This window comes from Alligator mississippiensis, chromosome 1 (assembly GCF_030867095.1).
Source record: "Alligator mississippiensis isolate rAllMis1 chromosome 1, rAllMis1, whole genome shotgun sequence".
Taxonomy (NCBI): Eukaryota; Metazoa; Chordata; order Crocodylia; family Alligatoridae; genus Alligator; species Alligator mississippiensis.
This window is the reverse complement of record NC_081824.1, coordinates 304744357-304770273: the sequence shown is the minus strand read 5'-3', so window position 1 is coordinate 304770273 and position 25917 is coordinate 304744357. Positions and strand designations below refer to the sequence as shown.

Genomic DNA, 25917 nt, shown 5'->3' with positions numbered 1-25917 from the left:
AACAAGAATTCAATCAGCCCAGTCAAGACTGCATCCAGTACCAAGGGCATAAGCTAAAAGGGCAAGTCATTTTTGTGCAGTCTGTTTTGACTATTAGATGGACCTCCAGTTGATAGTATCCCCAAAACGCAAATTTTCTGCAGCAACAACAAAAAAGTACAATAGAGTATAGGGAAAAGTTCAAATTTAACAACATCACACCATCACATACAATAGGTATCATTACCTCCTCTGATGCCTCAGTGTCTTATATGTCTTCCAATATGAATACATTGCAATAGCTTAGGGGGAAAAATTCATGGGTCTGAAAGACTGGAAACATTAACTTGTCAGGAAAAGTAGCAGATGAATTTCTATTTGGAGAGTTTGTTTATTTGTTTGAGCACTGGGTGTGAGTTTTATTACCCATTAGAAATGGTTTGTACAATTTTGCCACAAGTCACGAGTCCTCACATGAGGAAATATGTTACTTCTATGACAAAACCTATCATTGTTGTCTTTAACAATCTTGTTTTTCAAAAATTTGTTGTCCAGAGATACGCATGATTTATCCTGAAACTTTATAGTACTTTACAAAGGATTTCATAATACTAAATGTATACGGTTGTTTACAAACAGAGATAAGCCTCAAACAGAAGAAATAGGACAAGATGTTGGGAAAAAGGTCAGCAATGAGAAAGCCTACTGTTGAGAAAACGTGGTTTGAAGGAGAGATGTGGATTGAAGGAGAGAGTCTGAAGGTGCAGAGAAAAAGGGTTTCACACGCAGAAAACAAGAGGCTTGCTAAGGCAGACAGGACAGAATAATAGATGGTTCTAAACCTAGAAGAAGCAGAGCAGTGCAGCAAGGAGACAGGAAACTAGAGAGAGAAAGCAGTGGAGCAGCAAGAAGCAAGATCAAAGGTCTCATGAATTACAACTTTAAACTGACTGTGGTAAGAGCAGAAATCCCAGGTACCTCCAGAATCAGGCAGGGCAGGAACAGCCCAGAAGATAGTTCTTCCTAGGGAACAATCTTTCCTTAGAAAGGGTTGCACTTTGTTTCTCCTTAGTATACATATAGGAAGCATCAAGAAATGCAGGGGTTGCAACTGTTTCCTCCCACTGTACTCAGGCACAGAGCAATAAGCATTAAGAAAACTATGCAAATTGGAAGTAAATATTTTCCCTTAAGAACCTTGTCTGGTCAATCCATAGGACTAAAAAGTGTCCAGGTTTATTTATACAGGTCTATGTGTGTAACTTTCCTTCTCTGCTTTAGCTGCCCCTTGGTCTTTGTCCAAAAGACTTTTTCAGCTATAAAATTCCTTTGCAGATAACAGGAAAGGGGCTTGTTATGCAAAGGCTAAAATGGGGCCAGGCGTATGGTAGCAACGGAGGGGCCCCAATCATAAACACTCTCCGTGGAAGAGGCTTCTGCCTTCCATATCTCACCTTTCAAGATCTCTCAGAAGTAGCTCTTGATGGGAATTCTCCTCTCCATATTGCTCCCCAGACCAGAGCCCTTCCGGGGAAGAACAATACAGTGAACCAATCTGTGTGGATTTTCTCACTCTGTAAAAGTCCTCCACACAGAGGGGGTCATGCTTGGAAGCTCTCGAGATAAACAAGCACTTTCAGAGCCTCTAATCAATGGCTTCCTATTGCCATTTCATTTAAATATGTATGACCTACTTTTATTTTGCTCTGGGAAAGAAATAGGAACTCACAGCTCCCTGCCATCCTGGTTCCTACCCCTTGTTACAGAACCAAAGGGAAATGAACTCAGAACACTGCCCGAGATTCAGGGCTCACACTTCAGGTGCCAACTCTATTCTGCATAGGACAGTTTAATTCTCCCTGAGTGTCTATGGGAACTATGCAGTGGAAGAAAAGCATACCTCCTCTCTCCCCTCTTCATACATGGGCATTACAAAGATCTTAAAAAGGTATGTGACATGCCACATCTTTTCCTGAGAACCACTGATTTTATTCCTTTGACTATTCCTGATTTTGTTGTTTCAAGAAAGCAAATGCATGCTGTGTTGTGCTCAAGAAACCATAATACTGCTTTGGCTTGACAGTTAGCTAACACGTTGGGTCAAGCATGTGCTTTTCTTTAGGAGAAGTTGATGGTAGTGTCAGGTATTAGCTTGATGCGATCCTGTTGGTTTATTGTATACAGAACATGTGCAAGGTCCTGTTTCCCTGAACACAACAGAAACAGTTGCAAGCCTCCCTTTATTTCCAGCACTCTGCCCAATCAGGTTTCTCCTTCTCTCTGTTTTCTCTCAGAGCCAATGCTTCTCTTGTGGTCTCCAACCTTCTTGAAAGTTTTATGCCTGCTTTTTGGCTGCTTCTTTTACACCTACACAGCTGCAGCCAAATCAGTCCTCAGCCTGCAACTACATTCAGGCTTGTTTTTGGTCAGTGGCTTCCCTTGTTTTGACTGCCAGTAACAGGGCAATTAATTGTTCCTTCCTTTAGTGTGAACAGAAGGCAGCTGGCACACTCATTGACTGCAGGGAGGTTTGTGACTCTACAGCAGTGGTTTTCAGCCTGTGGTCTGCCGACCCCTGGGTGTCCACAGACCATGTCTAAGGGGTCCGCAAAAGATGATTATGATCAATTGAAAGTACATGAACACCTACACTTACAATTCAAAGGGATCCGCACCTTTGTTCAAAATTTCCAAAGGGGTCCACATCTCCATTTTAAATTTTTTAGAAGTCTGCAAATGAAAAAAGGTTGAAAACCACTGCCCTATAGATAAAAGACACACTTGCTGAGAGCCATTCGACCTCCAGAATAAAGATATATTAACTATTTACTCTTTGTTTTGCAGTATTTAAACAGCATGCCACTGAACAGAAAATGTTGTAATGTATAGAAATTGGTTCATGATCCTTTAGTTTGTGATTCTTCCCCCTTGCAGTCTCCACCATCATCTTTGTTTCAGAAGCCACCAGAACCCTTCCAGAGCAGCCATGCATAGATAGATGTAACTAAGTCTAGTATGTTGTGTACAATCAGCAAACATAGTTATTTGGGCCCCACTGAGCCTCTGTGGGCTGGCATAATACATCTGTTGTGTAAAGAGCTGAAGACACAAGGCTGACAGACTTAATGACAGGTTTTATGCAAGGTCCGAATTAAGGGGGAGCTTAGGGGGCAGGCCGGGAGGGGTCTGAGCATCCACCATAAGAGACAAAAGTCCCCCCTGAAGGATTTGAAAATCATAACCTGGGGGGTCTCCAATCAGATTGCTCCTTCATGTAGGTGGACTTATTAATTAATGAGCTGGTTTAATTTTTTTTGCAGCCCCCTTCAAGAGTCAAAATGTAATTTGAACCCTGGTTTTATGCTTTGAAAAAGGTCATTATATTCTGGTTTTGTTTATACATTTAATTAATAGGTACCTGTGTCCTGTGAGGAAAAACAAAACCTCTCTTACTGATCATTATTTTTGGAATCTGTTTTCGAAGGAAGAATCTGTCTATAATCTTCACTTCCAAATGATCCATGAGGGCAGCCTCCATGCAGATACACAAATGACACACATAATAGATGAATGCAGTACTCTGACAACTGGGCCTCCCGTTCTTAAGCCAGTTCTGTATATCCACGTTGGGATCCAGGACACATTTTAACAAGAAAATCAATTTTCCCCAGTGTAATTATTAATAGACAACTCATTGAAATTCACATTCTGAAAGAACGTCACCCAGCCAGTTAACTGGCATGAAAACTCCCTTATATAAGAAACAAGGATTGGTATTTCCTCTAATTCCCTGCATGGGAAAGCTGACTTCATACAGCAAGGTGATTTATTATTAGGGCTGGTACAATCCACAGAATTCCTCCATGAGACTGAAATAAATTTTTTGTTTGTAATGGTGTTTGCTATTTTTGTTAAACTGCTCCCTCTCAGCTCCTGTCCCAAGCAGAAATTCTGTCAAGGAGGATTATTTTTGGCCAATTCTCCTTCAAAAAGTCAAAATCAATAATCTCCCTTATAGAAGGCAACCTTGGGGAACACAGTAAAGGATGTTAATGGTAGCTTCTGTGGGCATCTCACTTTCTCTAAAGGCAACAAATGAAATATTAAAAACTAAGTAGCATTTAAACAAGCCACTCACCATGAAACAACTCTTGAAGTGCACAGAGTAATCAAAATCAGAACACCACATGGGAGCCTGGCTTTAGAAAAATAATCTTTCCTTTTATACCATCAATTTCATAAAAGGCCTTGGAAATTCACAGGAGTAAAATAGTTTCTCACATAGAACAAAAAATGTTTGTTTCAGTCCCCCCCCCCACATATAACATGGTAAACTGCTTCTGCAGATAACTCCATTGAAGTAAATCAGTTTGGATAGATTTGGCCCAAGTGGACTGTGGGCTGAGACAGTAGATGCTTCTAGAAATATCCTATAAGCCCGTAAGTAACAGATCCCCTAGGAGAGTAGGATCTGCTCCATATATTTTTGCTGTGATTTGCCAATATAGATACTCAAAGGATAGTTTACTGTTTTGTTATATGTCTTAAAACATTTAACTTGAAATATATGAAGTCAAGGTTTTATTAGATTCTGCATCATTTTCACATAGCAATCATGAGCTGAAACTTTTCAAAATAAGATGTCTTCCCCCCTTTTCTGCCAACACCGCATTATGAAATTATTGTAGAATCTTTTGCAACTTCACATGGGTGCATGATCTGTAAGGAATTTGGAACTCTACTTGGGGACATATTTTGGTAAGTTTCAGCATCAGCTATAGAAGGAGCTGCTGGCAGGAGATGTGCTTATTTAATTGGTGATGCACTAAATACAGCTAGCATTAAATGAAGGGCCTTTTCCTCGTTTGCTATAAGATCTTTCTTTGCCCTTTGTAGTTGCAGGGCATTAGCTGTTGTGCAGGTGAGGAGTCTCTGGAAAGCTAAATTTCACTAAGAACAGCTGCAGCAGGATCAAGTGTCACAGCCTCTTCTTTTCACCCAAGGGGTCATGAAAATCATCTCCCTGTAACAACTTTGTTCTTAATATCTTCCCTTCCATTTCCTTGTGTTCCTCAAACACAGGGAAACCCCCTTATTTTCCACCTTCTGGGGCACCATTCATACTGGGGCTGTTGCTATGATGAATTCAGAAGAGCAAGAAACAGCTTAGGCATACAGGAGGGACAGAAGTCTCCAATCACACTCCATCCTGCTTCATAACAGTTATCATAATCATAACAGTCAAACAAACAAATGTACTTGCTAGGATCCTCACCCGGGATTTTTAGGTGTCTCTTGCCAGGAAAAAAACAAAAACAAAATAGTTTTGAATTAATAAAACAAAAATTGCACACATCTAAGCAGATAGCAGAATTCATCTAATCAAGCCTTGCTATCTAACCAGACAAAGGTATCCAAAACAACCTGAATATCCAGGCAGCAAATACAATCAGCTCCTCCCAAATTGGTCCCCAAGGTGTGTGGACCAAGAATTATCCAGAGAAAGTTACTGTAAAAAAATGAATATATTTTTTTCAAAATGTTTAAGTTGTTCCTGGGCATTTTATCAACAGAAAGAGAAGTGAAATTCAGCAAACGAATTGCACTAAGTCATCTCTTCTTATGAGGAATTGAATAATCTTGCCTAGTTTAGAGCAACAACAGTGATAACTAGAGAAAGAAAACACCTCCTTAAATATTGTCTGAACATCCTGACCAAAGTTGGAGCCTGAAGAAGGAAAATGCCAAAATATGAGAAAGAGAAGAGAGAAAAAAATAAAAGATCCAGGGAAAAGAAAATGGTTATATTAGTCAGTGGCAGAGTAGGAGGTCATAGCTATAAGGCAGCATGATATGCAGCCCTCTTGAATATAACTCATTTCCTATGATCTATTTTTGCCCTGGAATGGAAAAATGACATTGGCCCTAATCTATTTTTAGAATTTATGCTCTCATGCAGGAAATTATTAATGACAGAGTTTAAAACAGTATGCAAAGTGTGACATGTGTGAACAACCCAACCCTGTTGCTATTAAAGTCAGTGGCAAAACTCCCACTGACTTCACTGAGAGCAGGATGGCTGCCACATGATTTGGCACCATTTAAGACTGTGGGAGTTTTGCCGCTGACTTCAGTGGAAGTAGAGTGGGACCTCCCCCACCGCCAGCAAATAACCAGATAGAGAGACAAGTTCATGTAATCAAAGACCAACACAAAGATTGTTATTTTAATACTAAACTCTTTATTAGAGACACAGCAACAAACTGTGTCAAGTATCATAAAGGCCAGGAGAAAATGCAAACTTAGAGCATAGCAAATATTTAAAAATAATCTTCCAGTGTCTGGTTTTGACTAGCTGGAATGCAGACCCAAATATTGTGTATCCGAAGGTAATTGGTTGTTTAGGTTGCTTATTCAAATGGTAGAGAGAGAAAGTAGTGAGATTATATGTCTATTTTGGACAGTAAGGAAACTCTGCAGAAAATTATAAAGCCATTGTGAAATCACATCTATAAATTGTACCTATCTCAAGTCACCATACAATGTAGAGATGTAGAGTTCTTAAAGCACACAAATTCTGCCAGTTTCTGAACCTGTAAACATTAATATCCAGGCTTAACATTAGGGACATAAATAGTGCAGTTGATATAAAGCATTCATGTACATTTGTGATTAATAAATTGCTCATCTACATAGGGTCATTCAGGAAAATTATCTGAATTAAACAAAAGTGTAATTTAAAGCAGATAATTTAAAACATTAAACCCCTATGCAGACATTCATTCTGAATCAAAGTTTGGTTTAATTTAAAGCTTTATCCCCTATAAATTTATACGTTTAGTTCATTCCAATTAATTTTTCTTGTATAACCAACCTCTCAGACCCTGAGTCAGGACAGCGCTCAAGCACATGTGTAAATCCATCCCTATTCAGAAAAGCACATGGTTCAGATTGACTAACTCCAATGTGATTTACACATATACTTAAGTGCCTTCCTGAATCGGAGCATCAGTTACTGATTTAAATATTTTAGATCACTGGAGAATTATAGTGAGACATTTCAGAACAATCATAGCTAAAAGGGCTGGTAAGCAGATTAAATAAATTTCCTTTGCTGTTGTCCAGATAATACCAATTTCTCCAATGTATGCACAACAAATACGTTTTTGCCTTAGATATAAATAAAACACACACACTTACACATTTATTTTTAGTAGGAAGTCTCTGGGTGACATCATAAAATGGTTCTTCAGGCTGGAATTATTTTTCTTTAGAACAGAAAAGGAGATTACCTTTTTGTTTTGTAGGAAATCTAGTCAACTGGGCTATCCATCCCTATTGGGAAAGATGGGTTTTGAACTATTTTGATAATCCAAGATTTCATAATTGCAATTTTGCATCTATTCTTAACCTAGTTTCATGGCAGTATACTAGCAGTATTTGTTTTTGAAGTATTGAGTATGCAAGTGCAACAGAAATGGAGAAAATCAAACTAGCCGATACAACAAGGCAGTAATTCAACAAGGTATCTAACTCTTCCCGTGACTCCAAGCATCCAGTGCTCAAAGTTATACATGCTCTTGAGGAACTAGGGCCTACATGCTGCTACTGAACTTTATTATTATTATTATTATTATTGTTATTATTGTATCATCCACAGTGTACAGAGTGCTAAATCTTATGCTGCTTACCTTAATAAATCCAGGGAATAAAGACAAAATTACAGTCTATAGAATAACACTTGCCTCCAGGCAAATGATGCAGAGCCAGAGAGGTTAATCACAGAGTCAAGGAGATTAGGCAGGCAGCCGAGAGAGTCCCCTCACTGATAGTGGCTTAGAGACAGTTGGCTCAGATATGATGCAGCCTTTTCACCATATCTCAGAGGCATAGTGAACTCAGTGAATACCCATGGTAGGAGGGGAGGGGGGCAAGGGTATGCTGACCATGGTGATACAGAGTGGTGGCAGGGCAGCATGGGTAAGAGAAAGGAAGTCTTGCCTGCCTGGGCTGCTGCTCAGCATCAGCAGGTCAGCTCTGGCAGCAGCCCAATGGCCAGACTTCCTGGAAGCACTGATCCTGGTGCCCCTTTCACTTCCCCCCTCAATATGTACATATTGGGTGCAGGGCTGTGCCTGCCCTGACAAAGGCTCCCTGAGAGAGGGGCAGGGGGTGGGGGAAGTGCCATTCTGTTTGCCCCACTCACCCCCCAGCCCCTAGAAAGCCGGCTTGGTGAAGTGTTGCCATTGTGTGCCTCCTGTGGCCAGGCAGCAGCAGCACAGGGCTTCCAGCACTACAGCAAATGCTCCCGGCAAAGGAGATTCTGGAGCCCCATCCTAGACAGTGCCCAGGTTGGGTGCCATACTCATCTTGCCCTAGTTACGCTACTGCCACATCTGATGTGAAGGAACATTCCTTTAAGTGACAGCGGTCTGAAAACCCAATGTACTATGCATGCCTGGTTGCCAAGTCCTTATTCTAGCTAGACTGACTGGAACCAGGAAGGGGCAGAGGTACTACAAGGGCAGGCATAGGAACTTCTATAGTCCTCGTTGCTGCCTCTTTTTTTCTAGCCCAATTCCCTACTCTTGCTGCAGTAATAAAATAAGAAAGGAAAAGGGAAAATGTACAAGAGAAGAAAAGGGAAAGGGTTACGGTTATGGTTACAGTTGCAGTTTTTTGACAACAAAAAAATAAGAGAGTCATGTTTCTGCTGCAAAAAACTCAGAAAGGCCACAACAGGCCAGAAGGTTTTTATATAGTATCTATGGATTCCTATTTGAAATCTCTGGGTTTCTCTTGCAAATGATGTTCGCACACCTGACAGTGCTAATATTATGCAGCTCCCTGTGGCACCCTTGAAAAGATCTCGAGGCAACCCAAAGTGCCACAACACCTTGGTTGAGAATCACTGCATTAAAACACCAGCAAAAATATTTATTTTCTAGTTTCTTTCCTCAAAAAGGAAGATTCCACTTTCTAGATCTGGTCTGGTTGAGGACTGGTGGCCACCTGATGTGTCAGCAAAAATAATCACACACCCACTCCCATGTACGCATACAGCTGGCACTACTTCATTAGGACCAAGATAAGGACATCCACTTCACTGGGAAACACAGTCAGAAGCCATATCCATGAAATATATTTAATAGCCTTTAAATTCTGTTTTATTGTGACACCTCTGAGACCTCGCACTGGATTATAGAGAAGGCTGGAAGCTGATGTGGCAGCTCATTAACACTCAGTTAACACTGTTCTATATGGCACGGCATTTACATTTAAAATTTTCAAGGGAACAGTTTGCATGGGATAAAGAGCAAAGGCAATTGTTTCAGATGCACAGAATATTCAGAATTAACCACATTTAGCAACACTGAAGTAATACAGATATCACACACAGAAAATATCATTTGCAGGTATACACTCCATTTGTAACTTTGCTGTTATTCATTAAGCGTCCTTATGTACATGCTCCATGAAATCCCCATCACCAGACATCAAGGAAAGACAGCTAATTGGAACAGTTATTTGCCCATGGAGGTGTCTATTATGATTATCTTCTGCCTGAATCATCTTAGCCCCATGACTATCTTATTTTTAAGATGTATAATCCCTTGTTAACTTTTAGGCTGCAAAAAAGTGAGGAACTCCTTTACTTTGGTATTTTCCTGGTGGATCCAAAGGCCAGAATGACCTCTCTTTGCAGATAAAGCAGTTAAAAGAGACTATTTCCCAAAATGAAATCCCATTGTGAAATGGAGATTTTCCAGCTCAGAAGTCCTTTCAGATACAGACAGAATGGTGAGAGTAGGAGAGAATAACACAGAAGTTACCATCCAGCCTCTTCTGACACCTCCAGGTGGCAACTGCCCGCAGCAGGAAACAGCTGTACAGAATGTGCCAGCCTCAACAAAGGCAGAGGGCCACCAGTGCAATACAGTTGCAACACATCTGACAAGGTACCCAGAAGCAGCAAAGCAGCCTGAAAAGCTGGTAACACTGGCTAGGGAGAGAAAGGTTATGACAAAAGTAGCTGGGTATTATATTAACAGTTCAAACCACTCCCCTATTAGCTCCCCCTAAGTAACTTCTGTCAAAGGAACTACTATGGAGGATCCAGAATAAAAAACTGTCTGCTCAAAAAGAAACCTCGGAGGAGGGCACATAGTGTTTTCAGTTCCTCTTCCCTCAGGCTAAATTCCATCCACAGAGTGAAGAAAAGCCCTCTAGTAGTAGGAGGTCTAATTTGCTGTGCAGCTGGAATGAATCCAGTCCAATAATCTTTTAAGAATGGTATTCACTGGATTTTGCTGGACCAGGAGATCTATAGACACTAGATTACACACAATACATTGCAGAATGAAGTAGCTTTCATGTATTTGATAAGGACAGATTTTCAAAGTGACTTTTATGTTCATGCCAGAAATGTTGCATGCACAAAATTGAGTCATTAAGCAGATTTCTACTGAGTTTGCTTACCCAAATTCTGGGTGTTTTGCAGATGAAAAATGGCAGGCAGCAATTTAGGAGGTGGCTTGCTACTATTTATTTGTAACTGATGGTGTACATGTGTCATAAAACACCTGGAGGAAATACATCATTGCTTTAAGGAGTTTTTTAAATTAAGAGTGGCTGAAATTCCTTTGTGAAAGTTGATAGCATATGTCAGCTGGAAAAACTGCAGAATTCTACCTCACGAGAGAAGTAAAGTTAGAGAGTTTTAGACACAAATCCCTCTTTGAGCTGATATGACCAGAATCAAGACTACCATTCCTGGATAATAATATAAGGATGACTTGTCTAACAGTGAACATGATATGGACAGGGTGAAGGAAAGTGACCATGATGCAGTCCAGATTTGCACATTGACACCCTTTATACTTTGATTTCACACTTATTTTCCTCTGGAAGGCCTTAAATCCTTTCACACCACCAATGAGTGTCTTCTCTGTGCCAGTTATCTCACCACTGGATTGCTAGTAATTCTTCCAAACACCTCTTTTCTTCAGTAAAATACAATATATAAAACATATTATGTCTATACCTTATTTTGTATACAAAATGTATCAGTACCCAACAACAATGATATACCTGGGCATATTACCTTCCATCCTTTAAAAATGTGACCAGGATAATCCTTAAGCCCATAGGCACAACAAATACTGAATGTCAACCCTCTAATTTCAAATATTAAATCCTTTCCAAAATTTGACAGAATAAGCATATCCCTCAGTCCATTCTGATTTTCATCAAACATATGTTTTGAAAGTAGGAGAGTCCAGAGGCATAGGACCTCTAATGAGATTCATAGATTCATAGATGTTAGGGTCGGAAGGGACCTCAATAGATCATCAAGTCCGACCCCCTGCATAGGCAGGAAAGAGTGCTGGGTCTAGATGACCCCAGCAAGATGCATATCCAACCTCCTCTTGAAGACCCCCAGGGTAGGGGAGAACACCACCTCCCTTGGGAGCCCGTTCCAGACCTTGGCTACTCTAACTGTGAAGAAGTTCTTCCTAATGTCCAGTCTAAGATATATAGGCTCTTCTTCTCCTCCATCTTCTCTTTCATCCTAGAAAAGTCACACCTCATAGAACTTTTCCTAACCTTAAATCCTTTACAAACCCAACTTGGTATCACCATTCAACATCAGGAGCCAGTGCTTCAAAGGTCACAAAATATAATGCAGGATCAGAAACACAACATGCTTCTTACAGGAGTGACACCCAGTCAGGATGTAATGGAAGCAGTTAATGGTCATCAGAGTCACCTCCACAGACTGACTCCAGCCCTTCTCTGTTGGCAAAGAGTAGAGATCACCTGGGACTACAACTCAGAAATCAACCATATACCCTGGCTATTCATTCCAGTTTCTATGTCCTTCCCAACCCACTTGAGCTCTTTTTCCCAGTTCCTCCTTTGTATCCTTGTCCTCATACTCTCCTTTTCCACTGAGGCTTGGCTTCCCACTCTTTTGTTTTCTAGTTAGGGTGTGTCTTCAACACCTCCTCACTGCCTGGGAGCTACCCAGGGGCACTAGGAGAGCATGGGCCAGACAGTCCTGCCCAGGTACCTGAGAAAGGGCCTGCTCTGTGCAGATGGAAGCCTTGGGGCACTTGGTCTTGAAACTCAAACAAATCTCTGCTGAGCTGAAATTTTAGTCTCAAATTCATTAGTTAGGAGAGTTTATCACTGTCAAAAGGTACATCCCTGGCATCAAGGAGACCCCACCTGTCAAATTACAAGTCCCTGATACAAGGCATGGAGGCTGCTTGTATGTGCCATGGGGGTTTAATTTGATTTAGTTTTCCCTAAATTGAAATGGCAGGTTTTTAAAAACACCACTTCAATTTAGGGAGAATTAAACTGAACTAAACCCCCATGGCATGTACACAAGGGTGGCAGCCCAATCTTTACCTGCCTCTTCGATGGTGGGTGGGGGCAGGGGGCGAGCTGTCAGTTGGCTGAGCAGTCCTTGAGCTGCATGGGGACCCCCCAGATGGTGCCCGCCTGCTGACACCCAGTCCAGATGGTCCCGGGGGGCACCACAGCCACAGAAGGAAGCACTGGGCCCCCAAACAGCTCAGGCAGGTGAGCAGGCAGGCTCCAGGGAGGGTGGAAAAAAAAAAGATCAGGCTTGATGCTTTTTTTTTTTTCCTTCAGTGGAGCCTGCCGGCAGAAGCTGCCGCCAGGTCCCACAGTCCCTGAACTGTGCGGGGCCTGCCAAGCCCTGAGCATATTGGTTTCCAGCGCTCTGTGCACTGTTGCACTTTGTTAGGTAGCAAACTAAAATACTTCAGAGGTGTTTTATCTTGCTACGTATCAAAGTCATTTAAAGCAGAATACGCCACCGAGTGTGCAAACAGCAGTGCCATTAAAGCAGTGCAAAAGGGCATTTAAGCTACTTTAAAGGCCAATTTTGTGGCATAATAAGACTTTATTTTTACCATGGGCTTCACATTCTTTTTCTGAGAAAAGGCTGACCATTTGAACTGGAACCCATCACTTCCAAAAAAACCCACCCAAAAACAGAGGACTGAAAACAACACCCAAATTTTCAACCCCCATTTTTAAAATTTGACAAAGTTATAAGAAATTGAAACTGGGTCAGGTGACCTTAATTATAGGTGTTGCTGCATTAACACTGTCTTCATTACTGGAGCCTCATACGGTGATGTCTGCTGTTAAAAATATCTCAAAACTAAAGTTCCCATGTTAACTACAATCATGCCTAAAAGCCAGTAAGAGCTCACCACCTTTAAGAATCAGCAATTAGTTTCCTCCTATTGACCCAGCCAGTCTTTGGCACAGATTCATGCATCCAGAAAACAGAAAATAAGACAAAGATAACAAGGCAATGAGAAAACATGTGATTGTGTTTTAATAAAAGGCTTGTAGCTGCAAAACACAGAAGCCACTCTTTTGTCTTTCAACATGATTTACCAGTCTTTTTGTCATAGCCCATTGCATTTTCTTCATTGCCTTCTGGGCAAAGAAGGGGAGAAATCTGAGGATCCAGAAGTAACAGCTGAATTCTCAAATCAGAAACCCAATGAGCTGGAATACTCCCACAGAAATAGATGATGGCGACTTTATTGAAAATACTCTCCAAAAATGGCTGGCGCGTGGAATGTGGTGAGAGCCAGCCATCTCTTGGAAGAGAGCTGGTATGAACGAGTAATAATCCAAAAATCATTTCGTCGCCAGTTTTCCATTCCTCAGCCAATTATACCACGGGGATATATAATCTCAAGACCTATGGCTTCACACACACAGCCCTTTCCTAAACAGCTCCAGTCTTGTTCATTCACTATAAAGAACTGACAGTAGTACAACTAGGATTTTTAAAAGGTGTGGTACAATAAAAGTGGGCTGTGCCCACAGGATGGTACTGCCAGCAGCTGCCATAAGGAACAAAGCTCTTGTGGTAGCAGTCCCTCCACTGGGAATCACACTGTGTATATGCCAGGCAGACATTCCAGAAGAATGGAGGGGTATCCATCTGCATGGATGGACTTGCCAGCCTGCCTGCTGTAGGTGAGTTCTGGTATTTACTGATGCCTTAGATGATAAAAGGGTGAAATAATCGGGTATAATGGCACAAATAGTAACACATTTTCACATGGGATCCTGTCAAGATTTAACAAGCATGTTTTTATCCTGCACTACTGGGTCTGAAAAACTTAAGAAGTAAGAAAAAAACTGTAGAGGCAGCACACAAGCTGGTTTCACTGTACAGTACACATTCCACAGATTCTTTAGATCATTACTGCTTTCTGTCATATATATTCCCAATTCAAAGATCCACAACAGTAATAGTTTCAGAAAAAGCTGCGTACAAAATAATAAGTTATTTGCAAAATAAAATAAAAATATGATGGCCATATCCTCAGTATAAGGAAGGAGTATTTCATCCACCCCTGGCAAAAATACAAAAGGATCTGGGACAGGATAAATATAGAGAACGTACCAGTAGAACCATGTACAGTTGAACTCAAACCACAAGCGTTAAATCCAAACGCCTCCAAATGTTCTATTTAAACCTAGTCTTAAATGTTGCACAGGGTCCCAATCATAGTAACAGGATGAACACCAGTCTTAGCTTCAGCCACCTAGGCCACACACCTGGTACCTTCCACAGTGACAAGCCCCTTGTCCCACATGGAGTTCCAGCCAGTAGAATTCAGGGACAAAAGAGACCAGAACCTGGCCCTTTCTAGCACTCAGGTCTATATTTTACAGCTTGGGTCTCTCTCTCAGCAACTGAGCTCATCCAGTTATCATTTTTCTTCTAATTAAGTTATATGATTCAAACATGAGCAAAATATTTCCATGGTAAAAAAAAAAAAAAGGAAGAAAAGACATTAAAAGCCTTTCTTCAATAGATTACTGAATTTCATTTCAATGTAGTAAAATTCAGGTTATGGTATGTCATCATTTGCATGCAGTAACTTTATTCGGATTTTAGGTTGAATCAAACTAATAGAACTAATGAAGTAAGCAAAGGCAGCAGTGTTTTTGGCTGAAATGAGCACTTTTAATACTTTACATTAAAACAGGTAATCATCTAATCTTTTTCACTGATGTGTGCTTTGTTTCTATACGTACAAGTTAGTACCAGGACATGAATTAATTAATAAAATGGTGAAGATGGCTCTCTAATGCTACATTAATATTTAAAAATGCAAACAGCTTAGTTCTTTACACAACTCCCTTTAACCTCATGATTTGCCTTTGGAAAGTGAACTTAACTGCTGAAACAAAAATGTTGCTCAGTATTGCATGCTACTGATTTGCCTTCAGAGTTCTTCAGGCCCATTCAGGAAGCTACAAGATAGTTTTGTATAGATTTACTAGAGCAGAAAAGCCCCCTGCCATTCAGAATTACAAATGTGGATCATTGAAAAGAAACTAGGTAAGGATGATACCTTCTTGGTCAGCATATTTGCTCCTTGTGAGTATACGTGTTAACTCACCCTACAGACAAAAACAAATGTTTCCTAAATATAATCTTGCTAACCCAGCAGAAACAATATAATTCTGGGAAGATGACCTGAATTCTTTTCAGGCTTTTACATCATCAACAGTATCCTCAAGTAAGAATATAAGAGTAGAAAGGACCTTTCTGGATATCACAGGCAAGGGCATCAAATAAAATGATTAAAAAAACTTAACCTCCAGCTGCAAACATAAGTTGTTTGCCCCTATTCTTTGTTTGTCCCTATTTGGAGGCTATTTCAGAATCTCACTGCTTTGATGGTTAAAAATCTTATCGTTTCCAGCCTAAATTTATTCATGGCTAATACCAATTGTAGAATTTTTCCTACTAGTTATGATGAGCGAACCCAAAGAAACCAATTTAATTCTCAGAATCTAGATTGACCATGTCAGGATAGTAAAAAAGAACTTCCACTTGGAAAGTAAGCAAATTAAAAATTGAAGCTATCAAGAACCAGTAAGCATAAGCTGGTCTCATGGGCTGATGCTCACATTTGACAGCCATATTCAAATCTTCTGGAATTACACAAGTCTTTAACTTGTTTGGCTTTATTACTATGACCATGGTCTGTACCCTTAAGACCACTGTACCTTTAAGACTGCTGTCTGTACCCTTAAGATCACTTATATTTCAATCTTCTGGGTACCAAGGAATGTGCCGATGTGCATACTTAGTTGTATGGAAACATCTCCGTTTTAATAACATGTAAAGAGGTGGTTGGAAATTGTTATAGTTACGATATTGTTATTACTACTACTTCAGCAAAAAAAAAAAATGACAAGTTTTTGCATAATAAAAACATTCCCATTTCCTAACCAGTTCTACTAATGTACGGAATAGAAGTGTGTGTCATCAACTGGCTGGAGGGAAGGGTATGTAAAGGCCAAGTCTCAGGTTTGACCTCTGACTTAACAACTGACTTAGCATGTGATTCTGGGCAAGTGCTTTATCCTATCCATGCCTCAAGTTACCCATCTGTAAAATATGGGTGACATGACTTCTGCCTCCCATGGGTTTTATGAAACTTAATTAATTTACTGTGTGGAAAGTGCTTTTTGATTCTGATATGAAAAGTCCTAGAGAAATTCAAAGGATTTATTGTGTAACACATGTTCATAAATAAAACTATACTTTTTAGGTCTTATTTTTAACATTGAATTGAAATAGCCTTGCTTTAATATTCTTCTGTAATGGAAAATGGGTTGGAAGCCAATGTTTTCTCACAGGTCAATAGCTATCCCTTGCTTGGGAAATGCAAGAACAGGGCTGCAGGCCAGATCTCTTGAACAGAAAGGGAATTGGAGCACCTGGCCTCTGGCCAGCACTATCCAACCCTATCTGCACTTTTCTCATAGAAAACTAATAGCTAAATGCATCTGCAAGCCAGAGAGTTTTGCTTAGCTGAGAGCTCTGCAGCTGTCTTAAGGGGTGTGGGAGAAGAGGTCAATGGATTCGGACAGTTTTGCACTTAATTAGAGCTACAACTTTGCCAAACCATATCACTTAAGGTAGAAAACAATTCTGGAGCTGACACACCACAACAAAGCCAAAGATGGGAAGCCCAGAACTGGGGTAGGGATTTGTTACCCTGGGTCAATGTGTTTCCTATCTATCTTGCAGGAGGGAGAGGAAGGACATCATTTCTCAGTCAGAAAGGATCTTCTGTTCTCTAAACTGAATGTGAAGCAGGAACTTGATTGCCTTTTCTGTAATACTATGTTGTGCATGGGGTTTTTTTCATCTCTATTGCTTCCCTGTGCAACTTAATCAGATTTCATCAGCTGGACACAATGGGCCAGATCCTACCCCACTTATTAGGTGACTAAGCCATATTTATGCATGTAAAGTGTTCCCAACCTACCCTGCTCAAGTCCCTAAAAAACTATTAATGCAAAAGGTGAGTGGGTGGTCCTCCTCATACTCTTTGGAGCTTCTTGTAGTTTAGTTTAGATGCTAAAATGGACAAAAGTAGATGTATTAATGGTGTTTCAGGGATTTAGGCAGGATGAAGTAAGATTACATTTAGATGTTTAGTAGGTGGAATAAGGTCTAGCCTAGTGTTTCTGCAAAAGTTTAGATGGGTATGGGAAAAGGCATGTAATAGAGGAAGCATCGACCAATGGTTAGAGGAGTAGACTAGGACTTTAAAAACCTGATTCCGCTCCCTGTTTTATTACAGATTTCTTGTGTGACCTTTCTTGTACGATAATATAATAATAGCTGGAGCCTATACAGCATGTTTCATTAGTGCTTTCCAGAAGTGTCAGAGAACAAAGCATGAATGTTCCTGAAAAATGGTTAGAGCAGGATTGAAATCTGAAGGTATGAACAGGAACCCATGTCTAAAAAGCAAACTGAAGTTAGAATCTGCTGAGCTGCTCCAGAGTCAGGGAACTGAAAAGAAACAGAGGAAGGAAGGAGTAAGGCTAGAACGGGCAAGCAGGAACTGGAGACAAGGCTAGTGGAGTTGCTCAAGGTCTGAAAGAAAGTATGCAATCATTGCCACTTCTCTCTTTGGACCTATTATTTTGTCAGGCCTACTCTGAGAACTTCTACTAAATTGATCCTGCTGACAAGATAGACATGTATATCTATGTGTGTGTACATGTGTGCAATATCTTTATTTCCCTGTTTCATTTAGTTTAGAAATATCAAAATGACAAAGTATTTTGGTATTCCTGGTCCAAATACAAAGTGGGAAGAGAAGGCAGTGGTGAAAAGTAAGTTAACCACACTTCTCCAAACTTGAAAAATAGTCAGGTTTGGGATACAGCTGGTTCTTATTTCATCCAAACCAATTGGCTCATTTTCATTGGTAATCTGCATGTTTCTGCATGAATAGGAAAAATGGAGACTAGTGTGCTATGTGCATGCAAGATGCATTATTGGACTAAGATGCTGAAACTGAAGAGCTTCCCAATATTTTTTGCAGAAGGGTTCGTGCCTGCGAGGTACTGAGCACTTCATCGCAGTGCAGTAGAGTGCCAAAGTACATGTTTGAAGTTATACATATGAACAAACTCATTTAAATGACTTGTAAGACTCAGCCCTAACATTGGGTCAAAAGCTGAGATGGCTGAAGAATGCATAATTCAGAGAATATAAGAACTGTCCCAACCCCAAAATAAATATTTAAGGTTTGTAAAACTTTTTTTCCCTCCAATGCTTTTTTATAATTACACCTCACCCACCTTGGATTTAAATAGTCCTGCACTTTGTGGATTGGACACTGCCAAATTACTATGGGAATTAAAGATGATAATATGCGAAAATATTGCCTGCCAGAGTTAGACACAAGGGACAAGAAAAAGTATTTTTTCTTGGCTTTTCAGCTGGTTCAGAGAATTCAACGGAAATGTAGTTTCTTTCTGTGAAGCAAAGTGAAAATGGTTTCTGCAGAGCTAAACTAATACCCTCCCCCCAGCCCCTACCAACTTCACTCACATAGGATAGACTCAACCAATAAAAGAAACAGAAGAAATACTCAGTGACTTGCACAATTAATGGTGGAGGGACAGTTTCTCGTTGGTGTCTGGATACCCTGAGCATGAGAAAGACAGCAAGATATCAGGCAGAAGACACTGATTCTCAAACAGCTCTGGCCATAACCCAGATTCTGATGTAATCAAGAGGACCCTGGGAAGTATTCTAAATTACAACAAATGGCTACGGTCCCTAGTGAGAGTATGGCCTTATACCCTTTAAGCAAGTTGAGAATTTCCCTTTGCCAGATTGAGCAGTACAAATGGGACAGACTGGGGCTGAGAATCAGCGCTGAGTCTTTACCACCCACAGTGGTTACATGTATCCTGGGTTTTACAATATTTTTCCACTCTAAGTATAAAGAATACTACAAATATTGATGTAAAGATAATTTCATGGTACAATAAACACCGTATCTTTTAATAGTGCCCACTGTACTTTTTTCCCCATGTGACCCAGACCAGGCTCAGACAGGAACAGCAGCTGAATAGAGCAAAAAAAGGTCTGCCAAGAACTTCTAAAGATGACTTACAGACAAACCATGGTTGATTCATGTGCATTGTCCGGACTCAGACCAAGGATGATTTTGAGTATGAGTGCAATCTAAATCAGACAGTTCACTTGACTCCATGCGGAACAAATGCTAGGATTAACATTACAGACAAACGTTATGAGTTGCAATCAACAATCGGCAAGGCCTTCTGAAGTATGCAGATATCATCTATCTCACTGAAACCCCTTTTACATTATGATGGGTTCAAATATATCAGACACATACGTCAGCTAGCGCACACAGCCTTTCAGTTAGATTGACGTGCTGCCTTTTTCAGGTCATGGAATTCATGTTGTAACTGGGAGGATTTTATGTAGAGGAAATCACTCATTTCCCTTAAATCATCTTCTCCAAAGCATGGAGACAAAGAAATTCTTTTGGAAGCAATAAAATCTCTGTCTTTTTTTTTAAAGAGTCTCTTTGTTAGGTATGTTCATTCTAGCATACAAGCTGTCCACCAGCACCTTGTAAAACTTTACTGGCCTTACATGTTTTGTGTAAAGTAGCACAACACAGCTGCCTTTATCTACTGCATTGTTTTGGCACTAAAATGGTCCTTGGTTATTTCTGAGCAGTGAAAAACCTTGATTTGCCTTGTGATCAGGTTGTTAGCTTTAAAAACAAATTTTTAGATGCCTTGAATACTCTCCAATTGTGTTAGAGAACTAGCTGTATAATTTCCCCATGTAGATTTGGAAGCCATTTACTCGACATAACATTTGCGTGCATGCTTGCTGCATGGTAAGTTCCAGTTTGTAATTCAAATGCTGCCATCCAATTAGACATGGACATTTCACCTTCAGTTTGGCAAGAACACCAAAGTGATTTCCCAATCTCACAGATGCTTTATCTACTCACACTATCACACAAGAAATTCTTGTCTGGTCCATACTGTTGAAGGCTGTCCAGCAATGCTCAATTGAGCTCAATAGCATTTACAAAATCAAGCTCAATCACACTCATCAAAGGAAAAACAACATGTAAATAAAATGAAAGAGATGAAAACATAGGGCATGGAGAGGGGCTGAAAACATCTGGATCTCCAAATCAATGGAAAATGAAAACCATTAACTTAAAAGGAGGAGAATGATTCCAAGGGTCCCAGATGTTTCAGAGTTTTTGCAGTTCCATTCTCAATTTCTGACAAAAATAAAGGTTTGTTCTGGTTTTAAAGGAAGGCAGGGAAAGATTTCAAGAGCAATTATGACCTGACCTAAAGCCCATTGTAGGCATCAGGGACATTTCTACTGATTGCAGGGAACTTTGGATCAGACACACATTAACATAGAACATCAGTAATAAAGTTATCTTTGAGAACAGAGCAATAAAAGGGATACTGTATACTTACCCAGGCCCCCAAATTTAGTGCAGAACAACTATTTCTTTTATCCTTACTTTCCACATTGGTTTTAATTTTGCTTGTAATCCTTTCAGTTTGCTTAAAGTACTTGCTGCATATGACCATGATTAAAGCCCACTGGATGGAAGGTGCTTCTATGTGTATCTATGTCTCCATTCACGTCAATGCAACATGCATGGGATATCCATCATGAACACGCTTTACCCAGTATTGCCAACTCTCATGATTTTTGGCGTTGTTCTTAAAGTCTATGCTTCGGGAATGTGAAAAACTTAGCCCTTTCTTTTAAGGTTTTCACATTCCCGAAGCGTAGACTTTAAGAACAATGCCAAACATCATGAGCGTTGGTAATACTGTTTGCCTGAATTAAGATCTAAGTATCAGGTGTTCCATAAGATATGACAGACTACTGGGGGAAGCGAAAAGATTCAGCTGCCACCATGACATCTCATAGTGAGATAAAGGGAAGAAGAAACAGCTGCTTAGACACATCCACAGGGAACAAACAGCTGCTGCTCTGTGGAAGAGAAGGAAGAAACCACTGAGATCCCTACACTATCAAAGAAAGGACCCCAAAGCACTTCTTCACCAAGACTGCTGTTCTGTTGAAGCCATCTTTCAGTGGACAACGGATCAGCACCTACATATATAACATGGTTCTGGTTAACATTTAAAAAACACTTTATATTTTAAATCCTCACATGTATATACACACTAGGCCAAATTCAAACAGGCAACTGCAATGATTGCAGTAGAACAGCATCAGGCTTAACCCACTTATGTCCTTTACACTGTGTGGCCATTGGTCAACTGCCTGGCCCCAGCAAACTGCCACCCCTGATCAACTACCCTCTTAAAGGCCTTTCCAGCCACAGCAGGCAGAAGATTTCCTTCTTGCCTACATTTACTAAGGCCTGCTACTGCAAGGAGGAGAGTCCTATAGCTCCCCCAGTGATGAATGAGAGGAATTGAGGGGGCATGGTGGGTTGCTGTGGGAAGGAAGCAGGGGAGGTGGAAATAGGTCAAACCATGTGAGATCTATAGAAAAGGGCACTGGGAAATGTAGGAGTTTTGCCTTGTATTTATTTTTATTCTGGGGGGTTAGGAGGGAACTACTTCTCTGACTGACACCCTGCTTTGGCAAGCCTTTTAGGTCTGTGCTTGAAGTTAAGGACAAAATGAAAATAAATATGCGGCAGAAGTCAGTCCTGCATTGTCCCACACCCACTTCTACAGCTGCCCTTACAAAATTGGCTAATTGTAATCCTATGAGCAAACCACTACCTCTGCACAGTTTCCTCCTGTTACCTTTGGGGGATACAGCATAACCCTCCCTCACCTGGCACAAGCTGACTTTGGAAAATAGCAAGAGAGGAATTCCCCTTCTTCCCACAGCTGAAAAGCAGAGACATAGGGCAGCTGCCCTGAGTGCCAGCTTTGGTGGGGACAGGAAAAAAAAGCTGTTGCTTGCAGCCACGCAATTGCACCAAGGCATGGCAGCAGCCACAAGTCACTGCTGGACCTGCATGGCAGATGCCCTGGGTGCCCTGCCATGTTGTTATGCCTCTGCTAAAAAGGTCTCTGGTGGGGTAGTGCTATGGCTATAAGCTTCTATTTAACATTGAACATGTAAGTATGTGCTTTGCTGTTTCAGAGTCTGGAAAAGGGAAGTGGAAACAGATGAGAAAGACTGGACGAGATTTAACTCTAATGCTACCCTCCTAGATCTGGCCTGTTCGTATCAAGGCTGAATTTGTCCCATTGTGTATATATGCAAAGATTTAAAGAGGAAAGTTTTATAGTTACATATAGGGTTGCCAACTCTGACTGAAGCTATTCGGGGAGATTTTTTTCCCAACATGATGTAATGTCATTAATTGTACTGTTCAACCCGTTCACAATGCCAATCTCCCAGATTGCTTTCAGTAGTCACCAGGAGATTAATGCCGATTCTGGTAGACTCCTGGCCAATCCATGCGGGTTGGCAACCCTAGTTACATAACATTAACCAGACATATTTAACATAGCTGACAACCTTATCTCTGAAGGTTATCTCAGATAAAGGCTTAGGTAGATCTCTCTGCATATTTCCACACTTTTCCTTCAAAATGTGTAAGTCAAAATGTTCAAGTTTCCAAGGTAGCGGTAGCAGAATTCAGCATCTGAAGAACATGTGGGTCTCACACCAGTGTTTGTGTGTGCTGATATGAACCAACAGTAATAGGGATCCTAAGACCAATTTCTTTAGCTAAAGCTCTACTGAGCAGAGACTTTACCTTCTTGCATGTAGCTATATATAAAGCTCCAAACAGTTACATTATGCTGCAGAAAAAAATATATTTTTCATAGCTATGAGGAAAAACATTTTTAATACTGTTAAAAACAAATTAGCAAATAGCTGTTAATTTATTTTCTACTGTGTTCTTAGTAACAAAATAATAGGAAAGATATTTAAAAATAGGACTCAGAACTTGATAGATCCTTTTCTCTTTCAGACGTAGGGTTTGTTCTGTTCATTGCCTTGCGTTGGTACGTATTGTATACAAAGACATTCCTTTAGTTAAAAAAAGAGCATGATCTAATGAGAGAATTATTTTACGTACAGGGCTCAGGGAAAGAAGCCAGGAATTTGATTTTGCATCCTAGATCTAATACTGAGGCCTGAACTTCCCTGCCATAGTTTCCTCATTTGTAGAGCAACAACAATAAAAATGTACTCTGTCTTTCTACCTTAAAGTTTCGGTGACGATTAGCTACTAATTGCCCAGTGCTTTGAACATGTGAGATAGCATGTAATAGTGAAGTGTTATTGCTTGATACTTGTTAAACTGGAAAAATTCCATTTAATTTTATAACAAAACTATTTTCTTCAGGAAAATTGTTTCTTGCGGCATGTAGATTTTTTAGTACTTTCTAGAACTATGGTATGCAATAACTGTGTTTTAGTCTTGTCATTTATTGGCTGGTTAAACCATTTCATTTGGTGTTAATGATGCAAATAATATTGTTTAATTTTTTGATGTTGCCTGACACATTACTGCTTTGGACTGGATAACAGGATGCTTTTTAATACTTTTCACCCTCTTAAAAAGTTATTATATAACAGTTTATTAAAAATTTGCTGTTTCACAAGTAATTTCTAAACTAACGAATATTTTAACAGCCTTTAAAAAACCGTTGCTGCGTTCTACAGAAATAGCCTAACACACAGAATACCAAAATCATGGAAAAATCACAAGTACTGCGATTTATTGTACTACAATATTGCTCTGTAACAACCCCACACAGTATGGCTTCAAATAACATTACCGCAGCATCATTACAGTGGAATGTAGCATGCGTTTATTAAAAAGTGCTCTAGATAGAAGCTCTTCAGTGAAGCCATGGAAGAGGCAGAGAAGTTTTAGCAATCTTTATTTGAATAAAGCTCCTTGTTCAGTGTAAGAAGACAGCAATTGTTGCAATCCTTTGTTATTGTCATATCAGTATAAGAGAAGAAGCTGGAGCAAAGAGCAGTGGCAGAGGTCAGAAGTCACGTTATGTTAAAGAGGGTGACAAGCGCAGTGGGTTCCAAGGCAACCAAGCAATAAGCAGAAAGTGCCTCCTTCAACACACCAATGACACTATTATGCAGTGCTGTGTTACTGCTATGCACAAGATGGCTGCAGAGGCCCCAAAACAGATGTGTGAGACTAGTTGTCACATACGGCAGATACAGAGCCCACAGACCTGAGCTGGGAATGTTTTAAATAATATAATAAAGTTAATAACATATACTTTGACAGCACTTTTCCTTCCAGGATCTCAGTAACAGCTAAATCTTTATCTCCTCCCATCTTTCTTCTTTCCTTTCGTCTTGCTTCAAGATTCATCTATGGCCTTTGCTTGCTGCATCCTTTTGAACACAGAAAGCAAGATCTTCAGGACAAGGACTAAGTCTTTACTTGCATTTGTGTGGCACTCAGTATTTGGGGAACATAAAAAAAAATGAAGACGGAAAAAATGGTGTGAAACTTCAAAGGCATGAGTGATTTGAGTTCTCATTACAAATTAATGTCACTGATGTGTGGTCCATGGACTGGATCTGGCCTGTGAAACCACTGGGTACAGCCCACATGTATGGGGCTTCAGCAGTAGGCTTCATCTGTAGGCATTCTCCTATAATGCCATGGGGACAAGTAGCAGCTGGGTCCTAGCACACACAAGCCTCTGACTCAGTATGTGTCATTCTGGCCCACAGCTGGAAAAAGTTGCCAACTGTCCATGATTGTCTCAGAATTTTGGTCCCTTGCTGAGACATTCTGGGCCTAAGAGTTCAAGGTGGTAGAGGAAGATTGGAGTATCATTTCATCCGTGACCAGCCAAGCTACAGAGGTTGGACCTGAAAGCTGAAGCCCGTAAACACTCTGAGCCAAGTGTTTGTTCAGACTTATCTCTCATCTATGCAAACAATGCTGACTGAATTGATATCTTGGAAATCTAAGGAGGTTCAATGCAACACTGCAACCTCCAATTTTTTTCTGAATAACACCAACTTTCTAAGGCATACTGGGAATACGTTCAGAGCCCATCCATGCCTCCTTGTAAGGCACAGATAAACCCATCTGTGTCTCTTAACTCTGCAGTGTTCCTTGTCTTTACCACCATCCTAGGGATACAGAAAGTGGAACTATGTTTATACACCCAAGGTTGCTGCATAGTAGCACAGGTACTTAGCAAACCTTGTGTTCCCAGATTTTAGTTTCTAACTGTTCCCTGAAAGCACAATCATTATGTGCCTTTTTTTTTCAGCTAGAAGCCTCCTCTTTAAAGCCTGAGAAAACCCTCAAATTCTGTTGCCAATTATAAAAACATCTTTGGAAACAGAATTGCTGTGCATGCTCCAGGCCCATTGTTTTGACCTCATTTATTTCCTTCAGACAGATGTCAATGGCATCATAGACTGTCAGCACAGGTTTAACACTGCACCTGACATTCCTGTCTTGCTGCTTAATGGTTGTGGCAGTGCTTGGGTTTCAGCTATGTTTTGAACAGTCATAAGGA

The 25917-nt window shown here is 40.4% G+C and overlaps 1 long non-coding RNA gene across 1 annotated transcript in view; it reads right to left on the bottom strand.

Moving 5' to 3' along the window:
- LOC109283113 (uncharacterized) overlaps nucleotides 1–1584 on the bottom strand; it is a 93709-nt gene extending 92125 nt beyond the window's left edge. Inside the window, exon 1 of the long non-coding RNA XR_002090174.2 lies at nucleotides 1434–1584. This is a non-coding gene — a long non-coding RNA (uncharacterized LOC109283113). The remainder of the gene's footprint in view (nucleotides 1–1433) is intronic.
- Nucleotides 1585–25917: the final 24333 nt, after the last annotated feature.